The following is a 19,017-nucleotide window of genomic DNA, read 5'->3' as shown; positions in this document are numbered from 1 at the left end:
ATACGCAATAACGCGCTCAACACCAGCTTGAAACTGAACGAGTGTCGCTCCGATACCAACGTTACTAGCATCATTATGCACTTCTGTGTCAGCCTCGGTGTCAAAGTGACCAAGGATCGGTGGTGTCTGTAGACGTCGCTGAAGGTCGTGGAAGGCGTCGGATTGTGCTGGGCCCCAAACAAATGTGACGTCGTTCTTGATGAGTCGTTGCAAAGGTTCGGCAATTTCACAAAAATTGGGTACAAAACGGCGGTAATACGCGCAAAGCCCTAAAAATCGGCGGACATCGTGTTTTGTCTTCGGTATCGGGAACAGAGCAACTGCCAGGGCTTTGTCAGGGTCAGGGCGCACACCGGTGCTGCTGACAATATGACCTAGAAATTTGAGCTCCTCGTAGCCAAAGTGACATTTTTCGGGCTTCAGGGAGAGGCCGGCGGTGCGGATAGCTTGAAGAACCGCCTCAAGCCGCTGGATGTGTTGTTCAAACGTGGTGGAAAAAACAACTACATCGTCTAAGTAGACTAAACACGAGTTCCACTTGAGGTCAGATAAAACTGTGTCCATCATGCGTTGAAATGTGGCCGGAGCGGAACACAATCCAAAAGGGAGGACCTTAAATTGATAGAGACCGTCGGGTGTTATAAACGCCGTTTTTTCCTGGTCCCGTTCGTCAACTTCAATTTGCCAGTACCCACTACGTAGATCCATTGAAGAAAAGTAACGGGCATGTCGCAGGCGATCCAAGGAGTCGTCAATTCGAGGAAGTGGGTAAACGTCTTTTTTCGTGACCTTGTTCAGTTTGCGATAGTCGACACAGAATCTTAGTGAACCGTCTTTCTTTTTAACTAATACAACAGGTGAAGCCCAAGGACTTGTCGATGGTTGAATGACATCATCGTCGAGCATTTGTTTCACTTGATGACGAATAGCATCCTGTTCTGTTTGCGACACGCGATAAGCGTGTTGGCGAACAGGTTGGACGGTCGGTTCAGTGATGATTCTGTGTTTGATTAAAGAAGTCTGTTTGACCTTCGACGTGGTGGCGAAACAGTCGCTAAATGACGATAGCAAAGTAAGGAGCCTCTCCTTCTCGTCTTGGTCGAGCTGTGGGTTGACGTTAATGTGACTGGTCAAGTCCACATCGCTGGGTTCCGGAATCGAGATTGTCGTTACCGAAGCACAGGCGTTGGACGCGGCCACCGTTTCAAAGTAGGCCATGGTGGTATGCCTCGCAAAGTGTTTGTATTCGCCACTGAAGTTCGTAACTAGAATCGTGGTTTGCCTATGTTGGAGCTCTACGAGACCTCGTGCGACGCCGACTTCGCGATCCAGCAATATGGTGAGGTTACCTTCGGCGATGCCTATTCCTAGTTGTTCTTGAGGGCATTCAACGAGGACGAAGATGCTACTTCGAGGCGGTAACGTCACGCAGTCATCGACCACGCGTAAAGCCGCGCGGTGATGTTCATCCGCCACATTCGAATCCGAAGAAACATAGTTAGAAAAAGTCACGAACAAGTCACGAAGGTTAATGATCGCCCCATATTCCTGGAGAAAATCCATGCCCAGTATAACTAGCCGAGAACACTTGGGCAGCACAAGGAAAGACGCTACGAAAGTCGAAGTAGAAATTGCAAGTCTGGCGGTGAATCGTCCAATGGGTGACACGAGGTGTCCTCCGGCCGTAATCAGATGTGGGCCGTCCCACGCTGTCAGCACCTTGCGTAGCCGAGTCGCCAGTGAGGCACTCATAACCGAGTAGTCAGCTCCCGTATCTAAAGTGCAGTTACTGGATAACCGTCGATTGAAGCAGTAATAGCAGCAGAAGTTTTTTTTGCAGTTGCGAATGAAGGCGTCAGTGGTACGTCGCGAGGGGATGGCGTAGGCGGAGGATATTTGACGGTTCGCATGACAGCGGCCTCAACCCCGGAGGTCGCCGTTTTCAGTTTCCCCGGCGCGGGCTTCCACCGTTGACTCCAGCGGAATCAAAGGCGGGTCGAGCACGGTTCGGCGACGCGTACCGACGAGGTGAAGGCGACCGTGACTGTCTTCGCTGTTGGGCAGGAGGAAGCCGGTTTCTTTCTAAGTATTTCTCGATTTCGTGCGGGCGTTCGCCATAGCGCGGGCAACGGGCGTCCGGATGGTATCCCCGCAGACCAATCCGTCGGTACTGGCAATCGCGATACATGTGACCAGCCTCCCCGCAGTGATAGCACAACGGACTGTTGTCGGGGGCGCGCCATACTGTAGATTTGCGCGGACCAGGATGAAAGGGTGCTGGCGGATTCGTGCGGTGGATTGGACTTTGGGAGCGTCGAGAAATCCCAGCAGGCGGCTGCGAAAAACGGCCCGTCGACGGCGCGCAAGCCCGAAGAGCATCCGCGTACGAGAACGTGGGAGGTTCGGGTCGTGTTGGTGGCGAGGGATGAACCACTTTGCCTATTTCTTCTCGAATGACATCCGTAAGAACCGCGGCACTAGGAGGTGTCGAAGCCGATGCATAGGACTTTTGCAGTTCTTCTCGAACAATTTGTCGTATTAGCTCGGTAAGTGACTCCCTGTCATCATTTGCAGGTACGAGAGAACATGCAGCAGTCATGGTGGTCTGGCGTTCATACTGCGAGAGCCGCTGCCGAAGCATACGTTCCATGACTGTTGCCTCACGAACGAACTGAGAGACTGTTGCAGGAGGATTACGCACGAGGCCCGCGAAAAGCTGTTCCTTTACGCCTCGCATTAACAGACGCACCTTCTTGTCTTCTGGCATTAGTGGGTCCGCCCGACGGAACAATCGCGTCATGTCTTCGACGAACATGGCGACGGTTTCGTTTGGCATTTGGAACCTCGAAGACAGTGCCTGTTCGGCTCTTTCTTTCCTTTCGGGAGTGCAGAAGGCTTCGCATAGCAGTCGGTAAAACTCCTGCCAGCTGGTAAATGAGGCTTCGTGGTTCTCGTACCATACTCTCGCCGCGTCTAAAAGGGAAAAGTAGACGTTCTTCAACTTACGGCGATCGTCCCAGTCGTTAAAGGCGGCGACCCGGTCGAAATGGTCCAACCAGTCTTCAACGTCCTCAAAGGCGTCGCCATGGAACGGGTTAGGCGTGCGAGGCGCGTTGAGAATGCATGGTACGGGAGCATTTGGGATCACCTCGGTTTGGCTTGCGGTAGTTGTTGACATCTTCCTCACGGAGCTTGCCAGGGGACTGTATTGCGGTGGAAGACCTTGGAGGCGACGGCTGCTTCGATAGATTTCTGCCGTCCCCGAGGTACTGGCGTCGGTAGCTTCTGGTTCAGGACCCGTAGGCATACGATGGATGCGTACCCAGCACCTCCACCAGTTTGTCACGAGAGGAAAAGCCAGCCAGTCAGTTCTAAGCGAACAGCCGTTTACAGTTCGTGTTTGCAGCAGCTACCACGCACACTTCTTCTTCCTCGACCTCTAGCGTAACTAGTGCGTGCCAATATATATGTATATATATATATATATATATATATATATATATATATATATATATATATATATATATATATATTTGGGGTGTTCTAACTATCATGCACCGAGATTTAAAAATATGCAAATGCGAGGTCGCTGGACAGAACCAAGGTAATCCTGCTTGCTGTCCCTTGTATATATTCAGATTGTTCGTTGCATTCCACCTAATCACATATTTAGTCATTAATTAATTAACGTCTTAAAATTATGGGGTTTTACGGGCCAAAACCACTTTCTGATTATGAGGCACGCCGTAGTGGAGAACTCCGGAAATTTCGACCACCTGGGGTTCTTTACCGTGTAGCTAAATCTAAGCACACGGGTGTTTTCGCATTTTGCCCCCGTGGAAATGCGGCCGCCGTGGCCGTGATTCGATCCGTCGACCTCGTGCACAGCAGCCCAACATCATAGCCAGTGAACAACTACGGGGGGTAAATTAATTTCTTAAGTATTTAAATTTATATAATGAATGTCATTGAGAAAATGATAGAATAACATGACTCCCGATACAGCTTTATGTTGCTCAATACGTGCTACATAAAAGTGTTTTTCCGAGCGTGACAGGCAAAATTGCCGCGCGACTGCTCACTCGAGGCACATTTAGTGGGTGCGCGGGCTTCTTTCACGCTCGAAAAACTTTTATGTAGCACGTATTGAGCAACAGAACGCTGTATCCGGAGTTTTTCTAGTTTCTCTACAATTTTGCATCTACAGTTTTTTTCTTCATCTAAATATAGTAACACAGAAGTTGATCACGTAAGACTAACTATGTGATTAAGTGAAATGCAAAAAATAATGTGAGTATCTCTATCCGACGGCAAACAAGATTACCTTGATCCTGTCCAACTGCCTGGCATTTGAATGTTTTAAAATCCTGGTGCATGACATTTAGGACACCGTTTATATGCTGATAGATTAGGCTTGTCGATAGACGCCGTGGTGGCTCAGTCGCTACCCCTTTGTGCTGCTGAGCCCGTGGTCGCAGGATCGAATGTCCACCGCGGCGTTCGCATAGCGATGTGGGTGAAATGCAAGAACGCCCGGGTACCGTGAGTCGGGTGCACTTTAAATAATGTCAGGTGGTCAAAATTGATCTGGAGTTCCTCACTAAGGTGCGACTTATAATCAATTCGTGGTTTTGGCATGTAAAACCCTAAAATTAAATCAACCAGCCTGATGTATGTAACCGAAAAAGGAACATATTCTTAAGCGGCTTGAGATATGCCTAATTATGAGACACCAGTATGCGCGCATTTTTAACAATTCAAAGCTAGCGCAAAGCAGATGCCTTGTGTGGATACATATTTTATTATTGATGGCTATGATATGTTGATATGTTGAAATATGACCAAGGAGCGCCATGATGATGTTTAATAAATCTAAAAGCTTACTTAAGGGACGAATGACAAGGATATTAAAGTGCAAATATGTAACGTGAGTTTAAACGGCCTAAAATTTATTGGCTGTGAAAATGCCTAAAATGTACCTTCACACAAAATTGTGAAGTTCCCTGTAACAAGTTTTATGTGATGATGTGTGAGTCACAAGTAATACGAAGGCGAAAAGGTGTGTAAGTTGTGTTTTCATTAGCCAGGATATTAAAAAGAACTTTCAAGGGTTCCGCCCTCTCAATATCACCTTGCGCATAGACAATGGAATGGATGCCAGTGTTTTTTAACAAAAGTAGCTATCGCAGCTACAGGTCCTATGAATCAGTGTTACCACTTAGTTTCTTGGACAGGCAATAGGTATACCTACATCACTTAAAGGGACCCTGAAACCATTTTGACGATTTTCTACGAACGTACTGAGTCGTTAGAGTAGGTCCTTCTGATAATTATTTGACACATCTAAGTGCTCCGCGTAAAACGTGTACTTTACTATAAGGTTTTAAAAATGCACATCGCTGCCGATCGTAGCACAATGCTCGGCGGAATTTGAAGCCGCGCCTACCCATATGACGGAAATCGCCCATATGATGTCAGTGGGGCGAGCTATACGCTCAGCTTTTGGGACTCGGCGGCATACACGGGAAACAAAGCTTTCGCAGTGGCGGTTGTGGACGGCCGCAGATCCACAAGATATGCAGCCACGGTAATTGCAAGGAAGCCTGAACAGGCCGAACAGGTTGCGATCGCTGTTGCGCTCACCGACGGCAATCTTTCCCATATCTACAGCGACTCCATAGCCGCTATCAGAGCTTTCCAAAAGGGCACGGTCTGCGCACAGGCTCTCAGAATTGTTTCAAAGAAAGGGATTAGGAACCACTTCATATGCTGGTTCCCGGCACACTTAGGACCAAAGAGCGGCGACGTCCGCAACCTTAACGAGGCGGCACAGGAGGCTGCGCGCGCGCTTACAGACCACACGGCTTCACCCAACCACTCGGAGAATAAGGACGCGCCTACTACATACAATGAAATCACTAAACACTACTACCTACAACGCAGACAGTATAGCACGCCACACCGTACGCTCACTCGAGCTCAAGCGGTTACACTCGGAATGCTGCAAACAGACACATACCCCACGCAAAACAGATTACACCATTACATGCCTGAGCTCTACGACAAGTCTTATTGCACCAATTGCAATACATCTCTTAACGTATATCATTTACTCTGGTCGTGCTCGCAAGCTCACATAAACTCCGAACCGGACAAGCGCAAGTTTAAAAAACAATCCGGAGCGAAGAACTCGCTCCCAAACTGTGGGCTGTCCAGCAGGTCCACGACGCCGCCAGGAAACTCAACCTCCCGGTTCCGTCGTGGAAGACGCCCGCTCCATGAGAACCCAAAGCTCTCGTGGCCTGCAGGACCTGAATAAAGTTGATTTCCCTCCTTCCTTCCGATTGGCTGACCAGGGCGCGTGATCGATAATTTTTCCAACTTTATGGTAAACAAATGACGTCTGTAATGGTTAGAATGCTGGTTAATTTGTTTTTATAGAAAGAAAGTAACATAAAGAGAGTGCACAAGAACAATTTTTCAGTGCACTTAAGCACTTCCGGCACACAGCAAGTGTCGTCTGCTTGTATTACTACGTGCTCCGTCTTTGACGAGAGCTCCGCAGTCGGTGTCGGTCTGTCTTTTTGCGAGCGCTATGATTCGACTTGGTCGGGTTGCGGAGTGCAAACGTAGTGACTGGCAATATGTCAAGCTGCGACATCGTGTCCTTCTGCAAGCCTGTGGACGAGTGGACTGGCTGCAGCGTCTTGAACAGCCGCTATCCGATGGGCGCCAGGATTTGCGCGATTGCGGCGTCACTTTACACCAGTAGATTACTAACGCAATAGCGTTTCGCGAGTCCGGTATTAGGGCGAATGCAAGCGCAAGGGGACAGGGCCTGGCCGTGTCCCCTTGCGTGTCGTTTCGGGGGATGAACAGTAGCGCAAATGTGAATGGTCTGCACGGTGCAGCCACCTGGTGGCATAGAGCTCAACCACACACAGTAGCAGTAACAAAATGTATTCTTCTTTGCTGCTGGTGTAAATTTTTCGCAGGAGTGTAATCGTTAACACGTTGTTTTTGTAAATGATTAAAATGTTTTACATTTGGTTAGAGCAATATTAGCTCTTTCTTTGGCTGGTTAAGCTCTGTGCCAACGGGTGGCTGGACCGTGGAGACCGATCAGGCAGCTCACGTACGTCTACGCTAAGGTTCCTTCATCAGCTTGAGTTTATGCCTTCACCGTTCCGTCGAAACGTCCTCGTAGTGTGTGATTACCCGAATACCAGACACGTTCGGCGCTACGACAGGATGCTCGCAACGCACGCTGCTTCGATAGCTCTCGCTTGGGGTGGACGGCCAAGCCGCTAGCGGAGACATTTCGCGCAGGCGGGCTCCAAAACAACTGGAAGTCGCCGATGTGACGTCGCATCGTGACGCAGAACCAGTGAAGGCGGAGCCTAGCCCCGATCGCTTGGCGAACGAGTTGAAGAGGAAAAGCATGGCTAGGGAGGAGGGTAACTTGTAATCGCTTGTAACTTCATTAATACGTAACGCTTCACTTAAATAGTAGTGCGAATGTTCTACCTAAGCTGTATCCTACGCGTCTACAAAATTTGTCCGAACCGTTTCAGAAGCCTTTTAAATGAAAAAAAATGCCTTAGCTCTAAACAGCGGTTCAGTGCTAAGGAGAGTGGAGGATACAGAGGAAGCTTTCTTTCATATGCCAGAGAACAGTGTTCGCGCCATATATTTTCTGTTTCTCTACATTCCACAAGGACATGTATGACAGTGTTTTATTACACCATGAAATAGTATGACTTAGTGATATGTGCGATCCGGTCGCAATCTGCAGAATGAAACCTCCAGCCACCTCGGTCGCTTTTAATGCAGTATGTTTTTAATTGTTGCTGTACGGTGTGCAGTTTATTATCGGTTCCCTTGTCGCAGTCCAGTTGCCACTTCTTCTCCGAGTTTCTTACGCGTGCATGGTTTGAGGTACGCATATATATGGGATACGGGAAACTGCTACAGAACATCCAAGAGCTGCCACTGCAGCATTCCTGTCTGCCTGCATATTACCTTGTATGCCTCAATGGCCAGGCAGTCAACATGATTTTTTGAGTTGGCTCCTTACGCCGCGTAGAGGACAGAAAGAGCTCATTTAGGATAGCGTTCTTCGTTCTTCTGCGCGACATAAGGGCCTTGACAACACTAAGAGTCTCTGGGAAAGTGATTGCTTTGTTGATTTGTGCTTGTGAAACGTGGTTTACAGCAGGTAAAATGGCGTACGCTTCAGGGGTAAAAATGCTCGTTTGTATGTTCAAAGCTTCCGAGGCTGAGCACTGGACATTTCAACAGCCTACTTCGAAGCATCTGTATAAAACTCGGCGTAGCTGCACATTTACTGGAGTTGTAAAAAAAATGCCATTGTATTTGTGACTCCGGAGCTTGTCGATTTAACTCCAAGAAGGCTGTGTCACAGTCTACGCAACGTCATTTCCAGGGCGCTGCTGGTGTGATCGAGAGTGCCAGTTCATTCTCAGAAAGCGGGACATTCGTGTTAATTGCCATGCTCCTAACACGTATTGCATACGGTGGATTAGTTCCCGGTCGGCTAGCAAAGAGAGTTTCGCTCAAGACATCAGTTATTGTGGAATAGCAGGGATGTGTTGTGCTTTAGTGCATCGCTAAGAGGTATTTCAAACTCGGAAACGATAGTTGCATGTGAAGCGACCACTCGATTGATTCAACATAAAGGCTTCGAATCGGGGAAGTCCTGAAAGCACCTGTTGCCAGGCGAATGCCGAGGTGGTGGATAATGTCGATCAACTTCAGCGCGCTCTTTGGAGCTGACACACAATAGAGCCATACTTTAGTCGAGGTAGAATAAGACTCCTGTAAATGTATTAAGGCATTTTATTTGATTATTCCAGTCTGTGTGAGACAATAATTTAAGTATTCTCATCGTTTTTAGACAATTTCCCTTCAGATACCTTAAATGAAAGATTAATATAAGCTTTGAGTCTAGTATAGCGCCTAGAAACTTATGCTCAGTTTTCACGCATATGGCAGGGTTACATGATTCAAGTCATAATTGCACATCCTCTACGTAAATAGAATAAAACATGGGACGTGTAGTGATCCTTGGAGTGTTCATATTTATACTTTTTGTGCGCAAACAAACAGGGACGAAGAATAGGGGCAACACAAGGACGAGCGCTTTCTAACAACTGGTTTCATTTTTGAAGAACTACTTACTTAAACACCCACAGAACTGCGCGATCTAGAGAACAGAGCACGCCTACAGCGCATATGATACCCGCTGATCTGCGCGATCAAGTAAAAAGAGCAACGTCAATATTACATATAACACTTGCGATTAAAAAAAAAACAGATGGTGTGGACAAAAGCCACCCAGTCATACTAAAAACAGCAAAGTGCATAAAAACAACCACTTACAATAACATGCGTTAAAGATGTGATGATAGAAGCGAATTTTCTTTATCTAACAATGAAACAGAAGGATGGCTGATGCATTTTTCTTTTTGTTTTTCAATCCAGTATGCTTCCACGATTTCCCTAGCGGTTTGATTCCTATGCCTGTACAAAATGTCTGTGCTAGTAACACAAGGGGAGCAACCATGTTCTTGGCAATGCATTGCCAAATGCGTACTAGGGCGACCTTTCAGGCTAGACAAGTGCTCCCTTAACCTAGTGTTAATGCATCTCCCAGTCTGCCCTACGTACACATGACCACACGTCATAGGAATCTGGTTTTTTTTTTAATCACAAGTGTTATATGTAATATTGACGTTGCTCTTTTGACTTGATCGCGCAGATCAGCGGGTATCATATGCGCTGTAGGCGTGCTCTGTTCTCTAGATCGCGCAGTTCTGTGGGTGTTTAAGTAAGTAGTTCTTCAAAAATGAAACCAGTTGTTAGAAAGCGCTCGTCCTTGTGTTGCCCCTATTCTTCGTCCCTGTTTGTTTGCGCACAAAAAGTATAAATATGAATATGTTCCAACTAGGCCGACTCGCAATTATGCTTCCTTGGAGTGTGTTCATTTTAATGAGGAAGAGAGTGCAGCTTTGCACACCTCCTTGGGGTACTCCTGTTTCCTGCACATATTGTTTCGACAGTGATCCACCTACTTTCACGCGAAACGTATGGTCTCACAGATAGCTTGCAATCTTGTTCAGCATATTTCCTGGACACCCATCGCGCTGAGATTTCTCAGTATTCGGTAACACCGTGTGCTATCATAGGCTTTTTCCATGTCGAAGAAAACTGACAAGATATAATGTTTCTGTGTAAAAATTCCCATATGTTTGCCTCAATGCGGACTAGGTGGTCAACATAGTGGACCTGCCTTCCCTAAATCCACATTGGCGTGGATCATCAAAATTCTCTCATCAAATTCTCTCAAGGCTGGTTAATTTGTAGTGTTGGATTTTGTTGTATATTTGGAGAAGGTGATTTCCACTTGCCACTTTTATTGGTTTGTAGCCTGGGCCAATCTTTTCTGCAATGCATTTGGACATAAGAAACGAGGAAATTGCTCCGGTTGGTTTATCTTGTTCACTGTGTAGCAGATGGAAGCGAAGAAAGTTTTCTTTGGTTTGGCTCAGAAATGACAGTGTCATCGGTGCGCCCTCTTTTGACATGGCGATCGGGTAGGGATACATTTGTAGGGATTGCATGGGGTTTTTCATCTTTCTTATCAAAGAAGAATGGCGGCTTCTGTACGCTTTTGCATCAACTGTTAAGCACTGAACAAGATCGCTCGTAAGAATGTCTAGTCTATTCCTAGAAATGATTGCTCGTGATATAGACTTCAAGGAACAATATCTTTCTTGCAGCTCTAATTTGGTGTGAGGATACTCCGAATGCACGGAACCCAAATCGAAGGACGGAATTTACAGCACAGCGTTACGTATACAAGTTTACCGTGGCGTCATATTGCGTCACAAGCGCTCGTCCTACGTTTCAATACATATCATATGTTGTCTGAAACTTCAAGCAAGCTTATATTGCAGCAAGCAACTTGTGTCGCCTACTTACTGGATTCAAGAATTGTTTTGAAGCGGCAATTTTAGAAAATCGGCTATATTCACTTTCATTTGCTTGATATGTTAAACTAAATTCAAGTAGGCGAATGCCTGAACCTCACAGTCACTGCGTACCTGTGTCTCATCACGTGGGACGTCCGCTAGCTTTTGCTAGAATAGTTGATAGACTAACGGCAATAAAGAATACCACAGGTGTTTGCAGACTATTACCCTCGAATATTGAGAGTGGTTCACCAACGCGTGCTTTTCCGCCGCGTATCATGCGCCGGATAATACGACCGCTAGGCCGGGGTGATGGCTTTTATGCACAACGCTGATTGGCCAGTTTAACATATACCGGTGCCACCGGTGTCCGCCACTGAAATCCTAGGGTGATTTAAAAAAATTGATGAAGCAATGATGAAACAAGAAACAAGCCACAGTATCCCGTGAGGTTCAAGCTATGGACGCACAGATTTTGCCAGTCGAATATTTATTCCGTAGCCCACTTCGCCAGCTCGCAGCAAGCAATACTGCGTGTGGTAACTGAGAGTTATGCATAAACCATCACCCGGGTGATGACTACAACTAATGGAATCATTCACGCAAGTTTTTTTTTGTTCTTCACGAAAGCAGATTGCTAGAACGCATCAGCAAATATTTATGACATACCGCACGCAACAATGCAAGACTAATTTATCGTACAGAATGTTTTGCCAGCTATCACATCGAAAGCTAACACCAGTGAAAGCGCAAATTTTTCTAGGCGTTGTATTGAAGCTCACGAGCGAAATCAATTTAGATTCTCAATCAGGCAAATAAGCAAAGCGGCATGGTATGTCATTTGATAGTATGCCATATTCAAGATGCCGAAAATTGGCTTAGATTTGTGTTTAGCTAAAGCTGGAATCTTTAAATTAGCTATGCCAACAAAATGGGCTATTTAAAGTGCTGCTTCGGGAATTTGGGTTATTTCGGCTAGGCATTAGTGAGACGAAGAATATTTCGTCTTCCTTTAATGTGGTTTGGTGAATCCGATTAACATGGTTGTGAATCTTCAGTGACTTCTTTGTAAAGAACTCGTTAGGTTTTGCAGTATTGTAGAGCAGCATCGAAAATACATATAGCAAGAGATATGCATAGCTGAAGTATTGAAAAAGTCCGGAGCACGAACAATTTATGAATTCATTACTCATTCACTTGCTCAGGGCTTATAAAGCTGATAAATACGTGACCTCTCGTGATTTGAACATGCAATAAATTGGGCAGTCCTGGGATTCTATTTTGCTTTAAGGTATTTTTTGATAGCTCTAGGACCGTTTTCTAACATTTATGCAGAAAAGCTTTTACCGGATGGCAGCGCGTTCCCGTGGGGCCATCTTATTGCGAGAGCGCGGATTCGCTATTGATTCCTGCAGAAATAAGGGCGAGGCGCGGTCTCAAAGTAGGCATGAAAATCAATGCAGGGCCTAATCATCTCGCTCTTTCACCGCTAATGAGGCCAGCTTTTTAAAAGCCTTTCTATTGCTTAGTTCTCTACGAATCCCTATTCCCATCTTGAATAGAAGCTAATTTTTTTTTTACTTAGGCTGCAGCGAGCGCGCTGGTTAGCAGAATTATTTTCGTCCAGCATAGATATCACTGGAGGCAGTCTTTGTAGTTTTTGTGCATTTATGCTTCGCTTACTTGGAGCAATGCAGTATTAGGGGCTGAAAATGCGATTACGGACAGTGGGGCTCCGCAAAAACAGAATACGTAATTTGAACTCTATGCCGCGCCGCACAACAATGACTTTCCGGTACCGAAGCTGCCTCAAATTTAATATTGCACTAAGTGAGTTTCTTTAGGCGCACTGCGTACCCAGCCAAATGCATATATAAACTAAATAAACGACAGTGAAAATGAGCGGAAATTAGCCGAATGCAAAACATGCATTCGAAATGCGTAAAATCTGGAAATGGGTGAAAATGAAAGAAAGAATGAATGAATGAATGAATGAATGAATGAATGAATGAATGAATGAATGAATGAATGAATGAAATCCGATTTCTGTGGCTCCAGTTCGTTCCGATGCAGTCACTTCTTTTTGGATTGGAATAATAGCTGTACAGGGTAATTGCTTCAGCTGGATGTGATTTCTCGCGGTATGCTTGTGAGTATTTACTACACTATTGGCACTGCTGGGAGACGGCGTCAAACATCAATAGGTTCTGACAATGACTCACCGCCAAAACATGGGTGTCGACTGGACGTCGACAACGACGACTCCGACTAGGAGTTGCTCAGAAATAAAGTTTGTCTCCCTATCGCTCTGAATGACCGTGTCGTCATTAATGCATATTTTCCGTTATATTTAACAAGCTATATTCTTATACAGTGACAAAAACGATGTTTTAACGACTGCTTAACTAGCTGATCTATATTATGTATGAGTAAGTTATTTCTGACACAAGCATACTTGAACATATAGAAAACAAGGGGACAGCTTTATTCAAGCACTTTAACATACATTCATTAAATTGTGGGCCATCCAAATCTCCTTTTGTGCAGCTTTACTTGGCACGTTTTGATGGATGCCTGCGCTACAGTGCGCATGTACTTCCCGAATTAGTACATCTGCTATCCATTCGATTCCAGCTTTGAATCGAATAATCACTGTTCGCAAATGCGTATATTTCCGAATAGTTTTCGAAAATGTCCACATGTGTACTGCGCCCAAATAAACAAAATTTTAGCCAAAGGACGGTGAATTTGTGCCCCCCACGGGCATAGTATAGACGTAAAATCTGCGAACTCGCGTAGGGGAACAGGTGGCGTCATTTGGGTAGTCATACTTTACAGGCTGTACAGCGATCATTTACGCTCTCTGAAGAGTCATGTGCGCGTGAAGAGGCTACTTGTTTGCTCCTACTGTTTCATTTATTCTCTTTATAAGCTGTTCTTTATAACGTACTCCATAATGACAGAAACTTGCTAACTTTTGAGAGTACTGGGAAGTGAAGATCGTTTTATGATAATTGTGATAACGGTTGTTCATTATTTGACAAATGTTCGAAAAGCATTCAATATTCGATTCACTTCGCATCTGAGACTGTTCGATTCGTAGTCGATTCGGTCGAAAGAAATCCCTGCTTGCACACCGCTAGTCATATGTGTAAGTGATAAAAAAATCGTGCTGTCAATTTTGGTCAAGCACAGTCAGAGAAAGTGTTGTGGTTGTCGGTCGATACGCGCATGAACGCGCAGTCCATGAAGCTACCTTGGGCGTGCAAGCCACACATAGGGAGTTTGTAAGAGCGATATCCTGATCTTGGTTACTGAGGCGTCTGAGTTTGGGCATATCATCACGCTATCGTGGACTCCTAGTCATTGCGGAATAGTTGAAAATATGTCCACTGTCGCACCGGCAAAGATGGTGCAAACTGACGGAGATATTCAAGAAAGGATAGTTTGCTCGTATGAACTAATGCGTTGCTCTCCAAATCGCTCAAATCATCAATGCCGCGACAGTGGGTTGTCCCCAATCATCCCGGCAAGACCGCCTCCACAATATAGATGATGGTTTCGTTTTCAGCTAACTGCTCGGATACGGAAAGACCAGGAAACACCAATCTATCTATCACGACTAGTTCTTATGTACACTCGCCGGTAAGTTCAGAATATCTCACGGAAACCGAACCCTAACGTCTGAGCGTCTGCGTCCGTCATACGCCAGATACAATATACCGCATACTTTGCGCGTACCCTCAATATGCGGCAGAGTCATGGACAATGAATTTTAATTGTGATTGCCTGTACACTCGCCTCTTTCCCGAAGAAAACAACTTGAGCACATGAAGATGGTTTCACCACGCTAAACACGTCATAAGATGCCTGGTAAACATTGTCTGTGAGACGGCTTGAAAGGCTCGCCTTTAGAACACGTGTGAAGACAGCCAAATGTGTTGGCGGTGGAACACTTTGTGCCAGCGCATTACACCTGCACGCACTACTCCTGAGCTCATTTTACTATTGCACAGTCATTTGCCATCTACCTTTTTATTTCCTTGCACCTCCCCTTACTACGGTCAGCAGTACCTGGCTAAAGACACACTCTTTCGTCTGTCCCATCCTCATTTCTTTACATTTTTGTGAAAAGAAAGGATTATTTCATCTATTCCTGCTTCTGCGAAATGCCGCTCGGATCATCAGTATTGCAAGCGCCTACACAATACACAACTCGGGGTTGTAAGGTTGCAAACACGCGGTGGGCTTCGACAAAATTGAAACGGTGAATATAAGACGGACACATACCAGAGAGGGTCGTACTTTTTATGAAAGATTCTTATTGTCTGGCGTGATACGGTGTCCTCATTAGCCCGCGTCTTTTCGTACATGAACAGCCTTCGCGGCCGTACTTGTGGGCAGTGATTCATGACTAAATTTTTGCGCATAGCAACATGCGACCGCAACATAGTCTCTTTCGGCGAAATTGTGTTTAAAGGGGAAAATTCTGCCGCTTCGCAACTCATCAACGCAAGAGAACAAAGAACAAAACACGAAACCCCATATCAGTAACTGAAGAATATAAATTTTCTATGGTTGAGGGAGCAGTGAACAGGGATAAGCTGTTATATATATATATATATATATATATATATATATATATATATATATATATATATATATATATATATATATATATATATATATATATATATATATATATATATATATATATATATATATATATGTATTTATTGGCTGCAGACCATGTCGTGTTCTTTTCGAATGATATTTTACCTATATATATGCTATAAGCAGTCTTTCGATACTGCAAGGACTTTAATCTCTGCCGGTATTTGTCTTACTTCAGGACACTGATTGATATACTGGTCTCCTAATAAATGTGAGAACGCGGGCTCTTGTCAACGATAGATTTAAGCCTGAAATTGGCGCGTATGCATTCGTGCCGTAGTTCATTCAAAGAAACGGGTACTGAAGCCGAAATATCCGGAACCATTGCTTCAAAGGTAGATGTGGTTGGAAGGCCACGTTCAGTGAAGCTTTCTTTCTGGCGCCCGAAGGTGTAGATGCTGGGGTGTGTGACTATTCTTAGAGAGCTTTAGCGTGTCCAGAGAGAAAGAGAGAGAGAGAATGAAGAGGAAAGGCAGGGAGGTTAACCAGATATGAGTCTCCGGTTTGCTACCCTACACTGGGGATGGGGGATAGGGGTTAGAAAGATGACAGAGAGGAAAACGAAAAATAAAATAAAAATAAATAAAAAAAAGAAGGAACGCACACACATGGAGCGTGCCCAGTATTCTGGTAAGCGCAAGTGGTCTGGGCATTTTACCGCACAAGCGGAAGCACAAAAGTGAATGGCATACACGGTGCAGCCACCTGGTGGCATAAATTTCAAGAAGACAAGCACTGCTATTATTCCAGTGACGAAGTGTATTTCAATTTTTTGTTGGTCTAAAATTTCGGCAGCAACACGATAGTGCCAGTGCCGAAAGTTTACTCCAGCAGTGAAGTAAGATGCACTTAGTGACCCTAGCTTCAGCTCTGTGTTGGACTAGTTAAGATCTGCACCACCAGGTGGTTGCTCCGTGCTGGCCATCCCCGTTTGCGCTTCCACTCATTCGGTAACACGCCCAGTCCGCCTCCCTTTGCCGCAGTACCTGACATGCTAAAATTGTCTGATGCGATTAGCTTTATGAGCCTACTGTCGCCACTACAGATTGTAAATAAGGACATCTCCAGCAATACAGTGTCCCCAACATTCTTTTCATGCTATCGTATTAACATCAACACTAATCGTTGAGAGGGATATTGCCATATTTTGTTACTGTTACTATTAGTATCCGCTCTCGGCTGTTCATTTAGTGAAACGTTTGGCCATTGGACGATGTGCAGAACGAGCAATGAATGATAAGCTCAAGTTCTCCAAGACGCGGAAGTTTGGACGCCCGCTTTCATTACTTGAAATGGGACTTATTTACGATATTCTTTTTGTGAAATTTAATATATGTGCAAGCGCTTTTCACGCAACAAATTAGTTTTATTTCTTCCCTGCCTTTCCCTGGTCGTGTACAATATAAAAGTTATGACGAAATGATGCTTATATAAAACACTTCCAGGTAATTTTACTTTGTTAGTCATGGCAACTTTTTATGAGCCACTCAACGACTATTTTTTTGTGGATGAAAAAAAAATGCGAAAGCTTTAAAATTTGTAAGTCTTCAATATTTATCTCTCATTTGAAGCTTCGATAATGCAAGATTCAACATTTGAGTGATGAAAACGCCTGTTTCGATTTTGGAACTAGTTTTTAAATGAAGGCTGCATTTGTGGATATTTAGTAGGTTCACTAAAATACTTAGCAGTGTTCTAATAGATGTTCGGTGTAAAGTGACACGTATGGAAGAACTGACGAGCCAATTTAAGCACGCTATCTAGTTGGCATATACAACCCATATCTACAAAAACACAATCCTCGGCCACAGTGAGAGGTTACAACATGCCCATTTGTTGCGAATGAAACGTTGCAAACAGTACTTGGAATTGTTTGGTTTTAGGTTCCATGGAGTGCAGAAACCATGTAGACGCACCCTCACGTCCCGTTCAGTCGGTTCTATAGCCGAACGTGGGCAGTGCTCTAAGTCGGGCTGACGAGATGAGCCTTGCGTGCACGCGCAGTAGTGTTCCCGTTAACGTTCCTCTGAGAGATTGTGTGCATGACGCACCGGTCTGAGCGGAGCGAACCGCTAACACGACGTTAAAACTGCATATTAATTGCGGAAAACTACCGTTAATTTAGCCTTTGGCTCACCCGAATTCGAAACAAAGTTTTAAGAATTATTTACAACTCTCGTCTACGATATTCGGTAGATTCTCGCGTAAAAAAAGTGCGCGTTGATACCTTACAAAAATATTACGAATTTTGTTAAAAGAGAAAAAAGGCCTTACGACAAGATATTTGACAATTTTAGTTCAAATTGCTAGTAACACTCATTTCTGCCATGCCGGAAACGCGGAATGCTGAACAGTGCCGTTTCGAGAATACCCTATGGCATGCAAATGTTGCATAGTAAGATTTGTAGATTGCTAAAGAACATTTGCACCACTGGCACCTTACAGAAGCACATTGCAAGCTCCGAAACTTCTGCAGGCGAATCGATAATGTATAGTATGTCAAATTTTTGTATTTTTTAATCACTTCTGGGATTCTATTTGCATATTTGTCTAAATAACAGTGGTTGATTCGCCCTGCATGAGGCATTGTATGTGGTAGAGCGATACTCTAAAATGATAAATTTCTTATTTCTTCCGTGTCATATTTTTTTTATTCTCTGTGAAAATGTATTATACTTATTAAAATAATTTCATACAACTGTTTCCTTTGTGGGGCATCTGTAACTTGCTGAAGTGCCCGGCATGTGCGGGATCTGAGAGCCTGTGGAGCTGCCCATGTGGTCGCTTTCTCACAACCTCAAGTCGATGGAACGTTAAACAAAGTGAATTAAATTCAGTTGAAATTTGGCCCCTACTCCGTACTGCGTCGTTGTCTAACAATGCATCTCACGGCAATGCGCGCCTCGCAGTAGCGAGAAACCTTATCTGATCATGGCGTTTTTGTCAAGAGAGCGTTGCAGAAGTTATAGAGGTTGTCGTTCCTCCGTTTATTGATTAGGAGGTCGGTCAGTGTTTGAAGGGTGAGAATTTTATCAGCAAATAACGAGAAAATGCTTACGGCAGCTAGAGGCTGCTATCAAGAAACACGCACATGTTGTCGTTATGTATTTTGCATAATAATACTCATTGCTGAAAATGTTCTCCTCCCATTTTCACTGGACATCCACTAACGAAAAGAGCCGGGTGTTTCCTATAGGGCACTTCCCATTGGGTACTTACATTTCTCTCATTCCTTTGTGCGAACGAACGCAGTTATGCGCTACAGCGAATCGAATAGTCGCCGACTCCCGTTTGCATCAAAACAGCAATGAAACCTGTCTTAAATCATCTTGTTCTTGTTTCAAACTGT

Source organism: Dermacentor variabilis, chromosome 2, assembly GCF_050947875.1.
Source record: "Dermacentor variabilis isolate Ectoservices chromosome 2, ASM5094787v1, whole genome shotgun sequence".
Lineage (NCBI taxonomy): Eukaryota > Metazoa > Arthropoda > Arachnida > Ixodida > Ixodidae > Dermacentor > Dermacentor variabilis.
This window is presented reverse-complemented; position numbering follows the sequence as displayed.